Source organism: Adiantum capillus-veneris, chromosome 28 (assembly GCF_014529385.1).
Source record: "Adiantum capillus-veneris isolate H3 chromosome 28, ASM1452938v2, whole genome shotgun sequence".
Lineage (NCBI taxonomy): Eukaryota > Viridiplantae > Streptophyta > Polypodiopsida > Polypodiales > Pteridaceae > Adiantum > Adiantum capillus-veneris.
In genome coordinates this window covers 41,526,476-41,536,540 of record NC_140958.1, presented here as the reverse complement: position 1 = coordinate 41,536,540, position 10,065 = coordinate 41,526,476, and positions in this window count along the sequence as shown.

Sequence of the window (10,065 nt, the reverse complement as noted above, 5' to 3'; positions counted from 1 at the left end):
GCTTGAAGTGCCTGAGTATGTGAAAACAAGCCTAGGTTTTCCACGAGGCAAAAGGTGACATAATAAGAACATTGGAAAGTTAGGATTGACCATGTGGCCTAAACTTTGGCAAGTGAAGTGGTGGCCAAGTTTTGTGGCACAGTGTGCACTTGGTCCTATATGTGTTGACCACTTGGCTAAATCTAGGACCATAAGGCCAAACCTTTGGCACCTTAAATATAGTATGGGACATAATCTAGAACTGCTATAGTAAATTAGTAGTATAGCTAATATGTTAATATTTGTATTATATTTAAGTATATGCTAATATAATTTATGTTCAAAATTTCACTAATGAAGAATGTTCCCATTTAGCACTCCAGATGCGGGGTCTTAGGGCAATGCCACAATGGGGTGACAAGGCAGCGCTTCCACGTGAGGTTTGGGGGTAGCGCTCTTGATGGGGATGTGGAATATAGCGCTCTCGATGGCGGGGCTTGGGAGGTTGATTTTGGGATATTGTTCTCGGCGGGGTCCGGGGCAGCGCCCCGGGCGGGGTCAAGGGGCATAGAGTTACGCATGTTTTTCATATTTTCAACCATGATTTCTTTAATTTTGGCCGTGTGAATTGGTTAATTTTTTATATTGCTTTTGTTTTTTTTAATCCTATGATAAAACATGGACTTGTAGCATACGTGGCATTCTAATAAACCCTATCAAGATTAGGCACACAGAGAGCGCACGAGAAACGCACACAGAGAAAGCAGGCGAGCAGCAAAAACACAGAAAGCGCACATGGATCGCACACAGTTGGAGTATACGCGCGCGTAGAGGAGCAAGCTCGGCATCGTACACAACACACAGGTGGAGTGCACAGGATTGAAAGTTCGCGCACAAGACAAAGAAACAGCAGCGTACACAACGCTTTCCAGAAGGGTAGGATCGGGCAGTCTTCTCAGGAGACATTGCACACCTCACGAATAGAGAAAAAACAGGTATTTCTCTCTCTCTCACTCTCTGTCTTTCTCCATATAGAGAAGATGGTTCTCTGTAACTCTTCTTGCACACACACTCTCTCATCAAAATACAGAGATACATAGTTTAAAAGTATCCCCGCACACATACACATATTCCCACACATCGTCTTCCTCTCTTCCACATACATAACCACAGTGAAATCTGTTATCTTGCTATCTCTCTCTTGAAAATACATGCACATATTCCCACACATCGTCTTCCTCACTTCCACATACATAACCACAATGAAATCTGTTATCTTGTTGTCTCTCTCTTGAAAATACGTGCACATATTCCCATACATCGTCTTCCTCTCTTCCACATACATAAACACAGTGAAATCTGTTATCTTTCTCTCTCCTCTCTCTAAAAAAAAGTTATTTATCTCTCTCTCTCTCTCTATCTATCTATCTCTGTATTTGCTATCTCTCTCTTGAAAATACATGCTCATGTATGTGTGCGTCTGTGTTATCTATGTGTATGTATGTATATTTGTGTTATTTCATTGTAATACTCATACATAATGCAGATACACAATTACACTTAATTACGATATGCACACATAGTATATATACATACATAAATATCACAAATAACTAACACATTGTAATACTAGTAAAATTGAATGGAAGACTTACTTGCGTGATCTGTTAAAGTCGATTCTTGTAGCGAGTTCTGGATGTATGCTGAGCTGATTTTCCTCTAATCCATTTGTAGGTATGATTGTAACTTCTGTTTCTCAAAAATAGTAGTGTTGTTTAGTGATACACCTAATGGACATAAATGGTTTAAACTAGGACATGTAGACCAAAAATACGTGTATTTCTTTGGATGAATATATACACTTTTTGGTGACCCTTACCACAAGTGGTGGACCTTGAGACCAATGGACTATAAGGACCTCCAAACAATACCTTGTACACTCAATCCTTCTTGGTATCTAGGTTGGACAAGTGGTGGACCTTGTTCAAATTCTCTAACCACTCTCTCTAACATGGTGACATAATTTAGGTGTGATAAATTCATATCTATGCAAACTAATATCAGTTTAGGCTTGTTAATTTGAATTTGTTTGAATTTATGTACAATATAATGATTTGAGGTTTGCATATTTGAATTTAGGTGGTATAATGATATCTTTTTGTGGTAAACTTGAATTTAAAATCAATTTTGCGTGGAATATTTTAAATTTAAGTAGTAAAATTTAAATTTTTATAAAAAACTTTGAATTTTAAAATTTGGGCGGGATAGTTTAAAATTTAGGCGGGATATTTAAGATTTGGGAGGGATATTTTAAATTTAGGCGGGAAGGTTTTGAATTTATAGCGAGATCTCCCTTACATAAGAGAGTATAGGTTGGACAAGTGGTGGACCTTCAAGCTAGAGCATCCATGCTACTGGACATGATAGGTAGGGAATCTAGTTGAATATTGTATGTATAATATATATGTAATAGATCTAGCTTGGACAAGTGGTGGACCTTGGAATAAAACCCCATGTAAAACATATCATCCACATTCCAAGTGGCCAAAAAAAATATCATTTAGAATATAGCCTTATAGGTTGGACAAGTGGTGGACCTTAACACCCAGATATTCTTTATATAATGACATAGAGTGGAAAACTGGTGAATCTTGAGACCAAACCATGCTACTAGCGATAATAGCTTGGACAAGTGGTGGACCTTGAAAGTAAACCCCCCATCTACGAAATATCGTGGGTTTAAGGTATTTCGATGGAGCCTAGCATCTTGGAGACATCGTGCATCTTGCTTCTCTTCATGTTTCAATGGAGCCTATCTTGGACAAATGGTGGAGCATCCTTCTCTCCATGTTTCAATGGACTCTAGCTTGGACAAGTGGTGGACCTTTGTTTCTCTCTATGTTTCAATAGAGTTAGCTTGGACAAGTGGTGGACCTTGGAACCAAACCCCCATGTAAAACCTATCATGGTCACTCCAAGTGGTAATAAAGAATAACCTTTAAGATGTAGCCTTATAGGTTGGACAAGTGGTGGACCTTAACACGCGCATATTCTTAATATAATGACATAGAGTGGAAAAGTGGTGAATCTTGAGACCAAACCACTCACGCTACTAGCAATAATAGCTTGGACTAGTGGTGGACCTTGACTGTAAACCCCTCATCTACGACATATCGTGGGTTTAATGTTTTTCGATGGAGCCTAGCATCTTGGAGACATGGTGCACCTTGATTCGCCTCATGTTTCAATGGAGCCTACCTTGGACAAATCGTGGAGCATCCTTCTCTCCATGTTTCAATGGACCCTAGCTTAGACAAGGGGTGGACCTTTGCTTCTCTCTATGTTTCAATAGAGTTAGCTTGGACAAGTGGTGGACCTTGGAACCAAACCCCCATGTAAAACCTATCATGGTCACTCCAAGTAGTAAGAAAGAATAACCTTTAAGATGTAGCCTTATAGGTTGGACAAGTGGTGGACCTTAACACCAACATATTCTTAATAAAAGTGGTGAATCTTGAGACCAAACAACTCAGGCTACTAGCAATAATAGCTTGGACAAGTGGTGGACCTTGAATGTAAACCCCTCATCTACGAAATATCGTGTGTTTAATGTATTTCGATGGAGCCTAGCATCTTGGAGACATGGTGCAGCTTGCTTCTCGTCATGTTTCAATGGATCCTATCTTGGACAAATGGTGGAGCATCCTTCTCTCCATGTTTCAATGGACCCTAGCTTGGACAAGTGGTGGAACTTTGTTTCTCTCTATGTTTCAATAGAGTTAGCTTGGACAAGTGGTGGACCTTGGAACCAAACCCCCATGTAAAACCTATCATGGTCACTCCAAGTGGTAATAAAGAATAACCTTTAAGATGTAGCCTTATAGGTTGGACAAGTGGTGGACCTTAACACGCGCATATTCTTAATATAATGACATAGAGTGGAAAAGTGGTGAATCTTGAGACCAAACCACTCAGGCTACTAGCAATAATAGCTTGGACAAGTGTGGACCTTGAATGTAAACCCCTCATCTACGAAATATCGTGGGTTTAATGTATTTCTATGGAGCCTAGCATCTTGGAGACATGGTGCAGCTTGCTTCTCGTTATGTTTCAATGGAGCCTAGCATCTTGGAGACATGGTGCACCTTGATTCGCCTCATGTTTCAATGGAGCCTACCTTGGACAAATGGTGGAGCATCCTTCTCTCCATGTTTCAATGGACCCTAGCTTAGACAAGGGGTGGACCTTTGCTTCTCTCTATGTTTCAATAGAGTTAGCTTGGACAAGTGGTGGACCTTGCAACCAAACCCCCATGTAAAACCTATCATGGTCACTCTAAGTGGTAATAAAGAATAACCTTTAAGATGTAGCCTTATAGGTTGGACAAGTGGTGGACCTTAACACGCGCATATTCTTAATATAATGACATAGAGTGGAAAAGTGGTGAATCTTGAGACCAAACCACTCAGGCTACTAGCAATAATAGGTTTGACAAGTGGTGGACCTTGAATGTACACCCCTCATCTACGACATATCGTGGGTTTAATGTTTTTCGATGGAGCCTAGCATCTTGGAGACATGGTGCACCTTGCTTCTCCTCATGTTTCAATGGAGCCTACCTTGGACAAATGGTGGAGCATCCTTCTCTCCATGTTTCAATGGACCCTAGCTTAGACAAGGGGTGGACCTTTGCTTCTCTCTATGTTTCAATAGAGTTAGCTTGGACAAGTGGTGGACCTTGGAACCAAACCCCCATGTAAAACCTATCATGGTCACTCCAAGTAGTAAGAAAGAATAACCTTTAAGATGTAGCCTTATAGGTTGGACAAGTGGTGGACCTTAACACCCACATATTCTTAATAAAAGTGGTGAATCTTGAGACCAAACCACTCAGGGTACTAGCAATAATAGCTTGGACAAGTGGTGGACCTTGAATGTAAACCCCTCATCTACGAAATATCGTGGGTTTAATGTATTTCGATGGAGCCTAGCATCTTGGAGACATGGTGCAGCTTGCTTCTCGTCATGTTTCAATGGATCCTATCTTGCACAAATGGTGGAGCATCCTTCTCTCCATGTTTCAATGGACCCTAGCTTGGACAAGTGGTGGACCTTTGTTTCTCTCTATGTTTCAATAGAGTTAGCTTGGACAAGTGGTGGACCTTGGAACCAAACCCCCATGTAAAACCTATCATGGTCACTCCAAGTGGTAATAAAGAATAACCTTTAAGATGTAGCCTTATAGGTTGGACAAGTGGTGGACCTTAACACGCGCATATTCTTAATATAATGACATAGAGTGGAAAAGTGGTGAATCTTGAGACCAAACCACTCAGGCTACTAGCAATAATAGCTTGGACAAGTGTGGACCTTGAATGTAAACCCCTCATCTACGACATATCGTGGGTTTTAATGTTTTTCTATGGAGCCTAGCATCTTGGAGACATGGTGCACCTTGCTTCTCCTCATGTTTCAATGGAGCCTACCTTGGACAAATGGTGGAGCATCCTTCTCTCCATGTTTCAATGGACCCTAGCTTAGACAAGGGGCGGACCTTTGCTTCTCTCTATGTTTCAATAGAGTTAGCTTGGACAAGTGGTGGACCTTGGAACCAAACCCCCATGTAAAACCTATCATGGTCACTCCAAGTAGTAAGAAAGAATAACCTTTAAGATGTAGCCTTATAGGTTGGACTAGTGGTGGACCTTAACACCCACATATTCTTAATAAAAGTGGTGAATCTTGAGACCAAACCACTCAGGCTACTAGCAATAATAGCTTGGACAAGTGGTGGACCTTGAATGTAAACCCCTCATCTACGAAATATCGTGGGTTTAATGTATTTCGATGGAGCCTAGCATCTTGGAGACATGGTGCAGCTTGTTTCTCGTCATATTTCAATGGAGCCTATCTTGGACAAATGGTGGAGCATCCTTCTCTCCATGTTTCAATGGACCCTAGCTTGGACAAGTGGTGGACCTTTGTTTCTCTCTATGTTTCAATAGAGTTAGCTTGGACAAGTGGTGGACCTTGGAACCAAACCCCCATGTAAAACCTATCATGGATACTCCAAGTGGTAATAAAGAATAACCTTTAAGATGTAGCCTTATAGGTTGGACAAGTGGTGGACCTTAATACGCGCATATTCTTAATATAATGACATAGAGTGGAAAAGTGGTGAATCTTGAGACCAAACCACTCAGGCTACTAGCAATAATAGCTTGGACAAGTGTGGACCTTGAATGTAAACCCCTCATCTACGACATATCGTGGGTTTTAATGTTTTTCGATGGAGCCTAGCATCTTGGAGACATGGTGCACCTTGCTTCTCCTCATGTTTCAATGGAGCCTACCTTGGACAAATGGTGGAGCATCCTTCTCTCCATGTTTCAATGGACCCTAGCTTAGAAAAGGGGTGGACCTTTGCTTCTCTCTATGTTTCAATAGAGTTAGCTTGGACAAGTGGTGGACCTTGGAACCAAACCCCCATGTAAAACCTATCATGGTCACTCCAAGTAGTAAGAAAGTATAACCTTTAAGATGTAGCCTTATAGGTTGGACAAGTGGTGGACCTAAACACCCACATATTCTTAATAAAAGTGGTGAATCTTGAGACCAAACCACTCAGGCTACTAGCCATAATAGCTTGGACAAGTGGTGGACCTTGAATGTAAACCCCTCATCTACGAAATATCGTGGGTTTAATGTATTTCGATGGAGCCTAGCATCTTGGAGACATGGTGCAGCTTGCTTCTCGTCATGTTTCAATGGAGCCTATCTTGGACAAATGGTGGAGCATCCTGCTCTCCATGTTTCAATGGACCCTAGCTTGGACAAGTGGTGGACCTTTGTTTCTCTCTATGTTTCAATAGAGTTAGCTTGGACAAGTGGTGGACCTTGGAACCAAACCCCCATGTAAAACCTATCATGGTCACTCCAAGTGGTAATAAAGAATAACCTTTAAGATGTAGCCTTATAGGTTGGACAAGTGGTGGACCTTAACACGCGCATATTCTTAATATAATGACATAGAGTGGAAAAGTGGTGAATCTTGAGACCAAACCACTCAGGCTACTAGCAATAATAGCTTGGACAAGTGTGGACCTTGAATGTAAACCCCTTATCTACGAAATATCGTGGGTTTAATGTATTTCGATGGAGCCTACCATCTTGGAGACATGGTGCAGCTTGCTTCTCCTCATGTTTCAATGGAGCCTATCTTGGACAAATGGTGGAGCATCCTTCTCTTCATGTTTCAATGGACCCTAGCTTGGACAAGTGGTGGACCTTTGTTTCTCTCTATGTTTCAATAGAGTTAGCTTGGACAAGTGGTGGACCTTGGAACCAAACCCCCATGTAAAACATATCATGGTCACTCCAAGTGGTAATAAAGAATAACCTTTAAGATGTAGCCTTATAGGTTGGACAAGTGGTGGACCTTAACACGCGCATATTCTTAATATAATGACATAGAGTGGAAAAGTGGTGAATCTTGAGACCAAACCACTCAGGCTACTAGCAATAATAGCTTGGACAAGTGGTGGACGTTGAATGTACGCCCTCATCTACGACATATCGTGGGTTTAATGTTTTTCGATGGATCCTAGCATCTTGGAGACATGGTGCAGCTTGCTTCTCGTCATGTTTCAATGGAGCCTATCTTGGACAAATGGTGGAGCATCCTTCTCTTCATGTTTCAATGGACCCTAGCTTGGACAAGTGGTGGACCTTTGTTTCTCTCTATGTTTCAATAGAGTTAGCTTGGACAAGTGGTGGACCTTGGAACCAAACCCCCATGTAAAACCTATCATGGTCACTCCAAGTAGTAAGAAAGAATAACCTTTAAGATGTAGCCTTATAGGTTGGACAAGTGGTGGACCTTAACACCCACATATTCTTAATAAAAGTGGTAAATCTTGAGACCAAACCACTCCGGCTACTAGCAATAATAGCTTGGACAAGTGGTGGACCTTGAATGTAAACCCCTCATCTACGAAATATCGTGGGTTTAATGTATTTCGATGGAGCCTAGCATCTTGGAGACATGGTGCAGCTTGCTTCTCGTCATGTTTCAATGGAGCCTATCTTGGACAAATGGTGGAGCATCCTTCTCTCCCTGGTTCAATGGACCCTAGCTTGGACAAGTGGTGGACCTTTGATTCTCTCTATGTTTCAATAGAGTTAGCTTGGACAAGTGGTGGACCTTGGAACCAAACCCCCATGTAAAACCTATCATGGTCACTCCAAGTGGTATTAAAGAATAACCTTTAAGATGTAGCCTTATAGGTTGGACAAGTGGTGGACCTTAACACGCGCATATTCTTAATATAATGACATAGAGTGGAAAAGTGGTGAATCTTGAGACCAAACCACTCAGGCTACTACCAATAATAGCTTGGACAAGTGTTGGACCTTGAATGTAAACCCCTCATCTATGACATATCGTGCGTTTAATGTTTTTCGATGGAGCCTAGCATCTTGGAGACATGGTGCACCTTGATTGTCTTCATGTTTCAATGGAGCCTACCTTGGACAAATGGTGGAGCATCCTTCTCTCCATGTTTCAATGGACCCTAGCATAGACAAGGGGTGGACCTTTGCTTCTCTCTATGTTTCAATAGAGTTAGCTTGGACAAGTGGTGGACCTTGGAACCAAACCCCCATGTAAAACATATCATTGTCACTCCAAGTGGTAATAAAGAATAACCTTTAAGATGTAGCCTTATAGGTTGGACAAGTGGTGGACCTTAACACGCGCATATTCTTAATATAATGACATAGATTGGAAAAGTGGTGAATCTTGAGACCAAACCACTCAGGCTACTAGCAATAATATCTTGGACAAGTGGTGGACGTTGAATGTACACCCCTCATCTACGACATATCGTGGGTTTAATGTTTTTCGATGGAGCCTAGCATCTTGGAGACATGGTGCAGCTTGCTTCTCGTCATGTTTCAATGGAGCCTATCTTGGACAAATGGTGGAGCATCCTTCTCTTCATGTTTCAATGGACCCTAGCTTGGACAAGCGGTGGACCTTTGTTTCTCTCTATGTTTCAATAGAGTTATCTTGGACAAGTGGTGGACCTTGGAACCAAACCCCCATGTAAAACCTATCATGGTCACTCCAAGTAGTAAGAAAGAATAACCTTTAAGATGTAGCTTTATAGGTTGGACAAGTGGTGGACCTTAACACCCACATATTCTTAATAAAAGTGGTGAATCTTGAGACCAAACCAATCCGGCTACTAGCAATAATAGCTTGGACAAGTGGTGGACCTTGAATGTAAACCCCTCATCTACGAAATATCGTGGGTTTAATGTATTTCGATGGAGCCTAGCATCTTGGAGACATGGTGCAGCTTGCTTCTCGTCATGTTTCAATGGAGCCTATCTTGGACAAATGGTGGAGCATCCTTCTCTCCCTGGTTCAATGGACCCTAGCTTGGACAAGTGGTGGACCTTTGATTCTCTCTATGTTTCAATAGAGTTAGCTTGGACAAGTGGTGGACCTTGGAACCAAACCCCCATGTAAAACCTATCATGGTCACTCCAAGTGGTAATAAAGAATAACCTTTAAGATGTAGCCTTATAGGTTGGACAAGTGGTGGACCTTAACACGCGCATATTCTTAATATAATGACATAGAGTGGAAAAGTGGTGAATCTTGAGACCAAACCACTCAGGCTACTAGCAATAATAGCTTGGACAAGTGTTGGACCTTGAATGTAAACCCCTCATCTACGACATATCGTGGGTTTAATGTTTTTCGATGGAGTCTAGCATCTTGGAGACATGGTGCACCTTGATTCTCCTCATGTTTCAATGGAGCCTACCTTGGACAAATGGTGGAGCATCCTTCTCTCCATGTTTCAATGGACCCTAGCTTCGACAAGGGGTGGACCTTTGCTTCTCTCTATGTTTCAATAGAGTTAGCTTGGACAAGTGGTGGACCTTGGAACCAAACCCCCATGTAAAACCTATCATGGTCACTCCAAGTAGTAAGAAAGAATAACCTTTAAGATGTAGCATTATAGGTGGGACAAGTGGTGGACCTTAACACCCACATATTCTTAATAAAAGTGG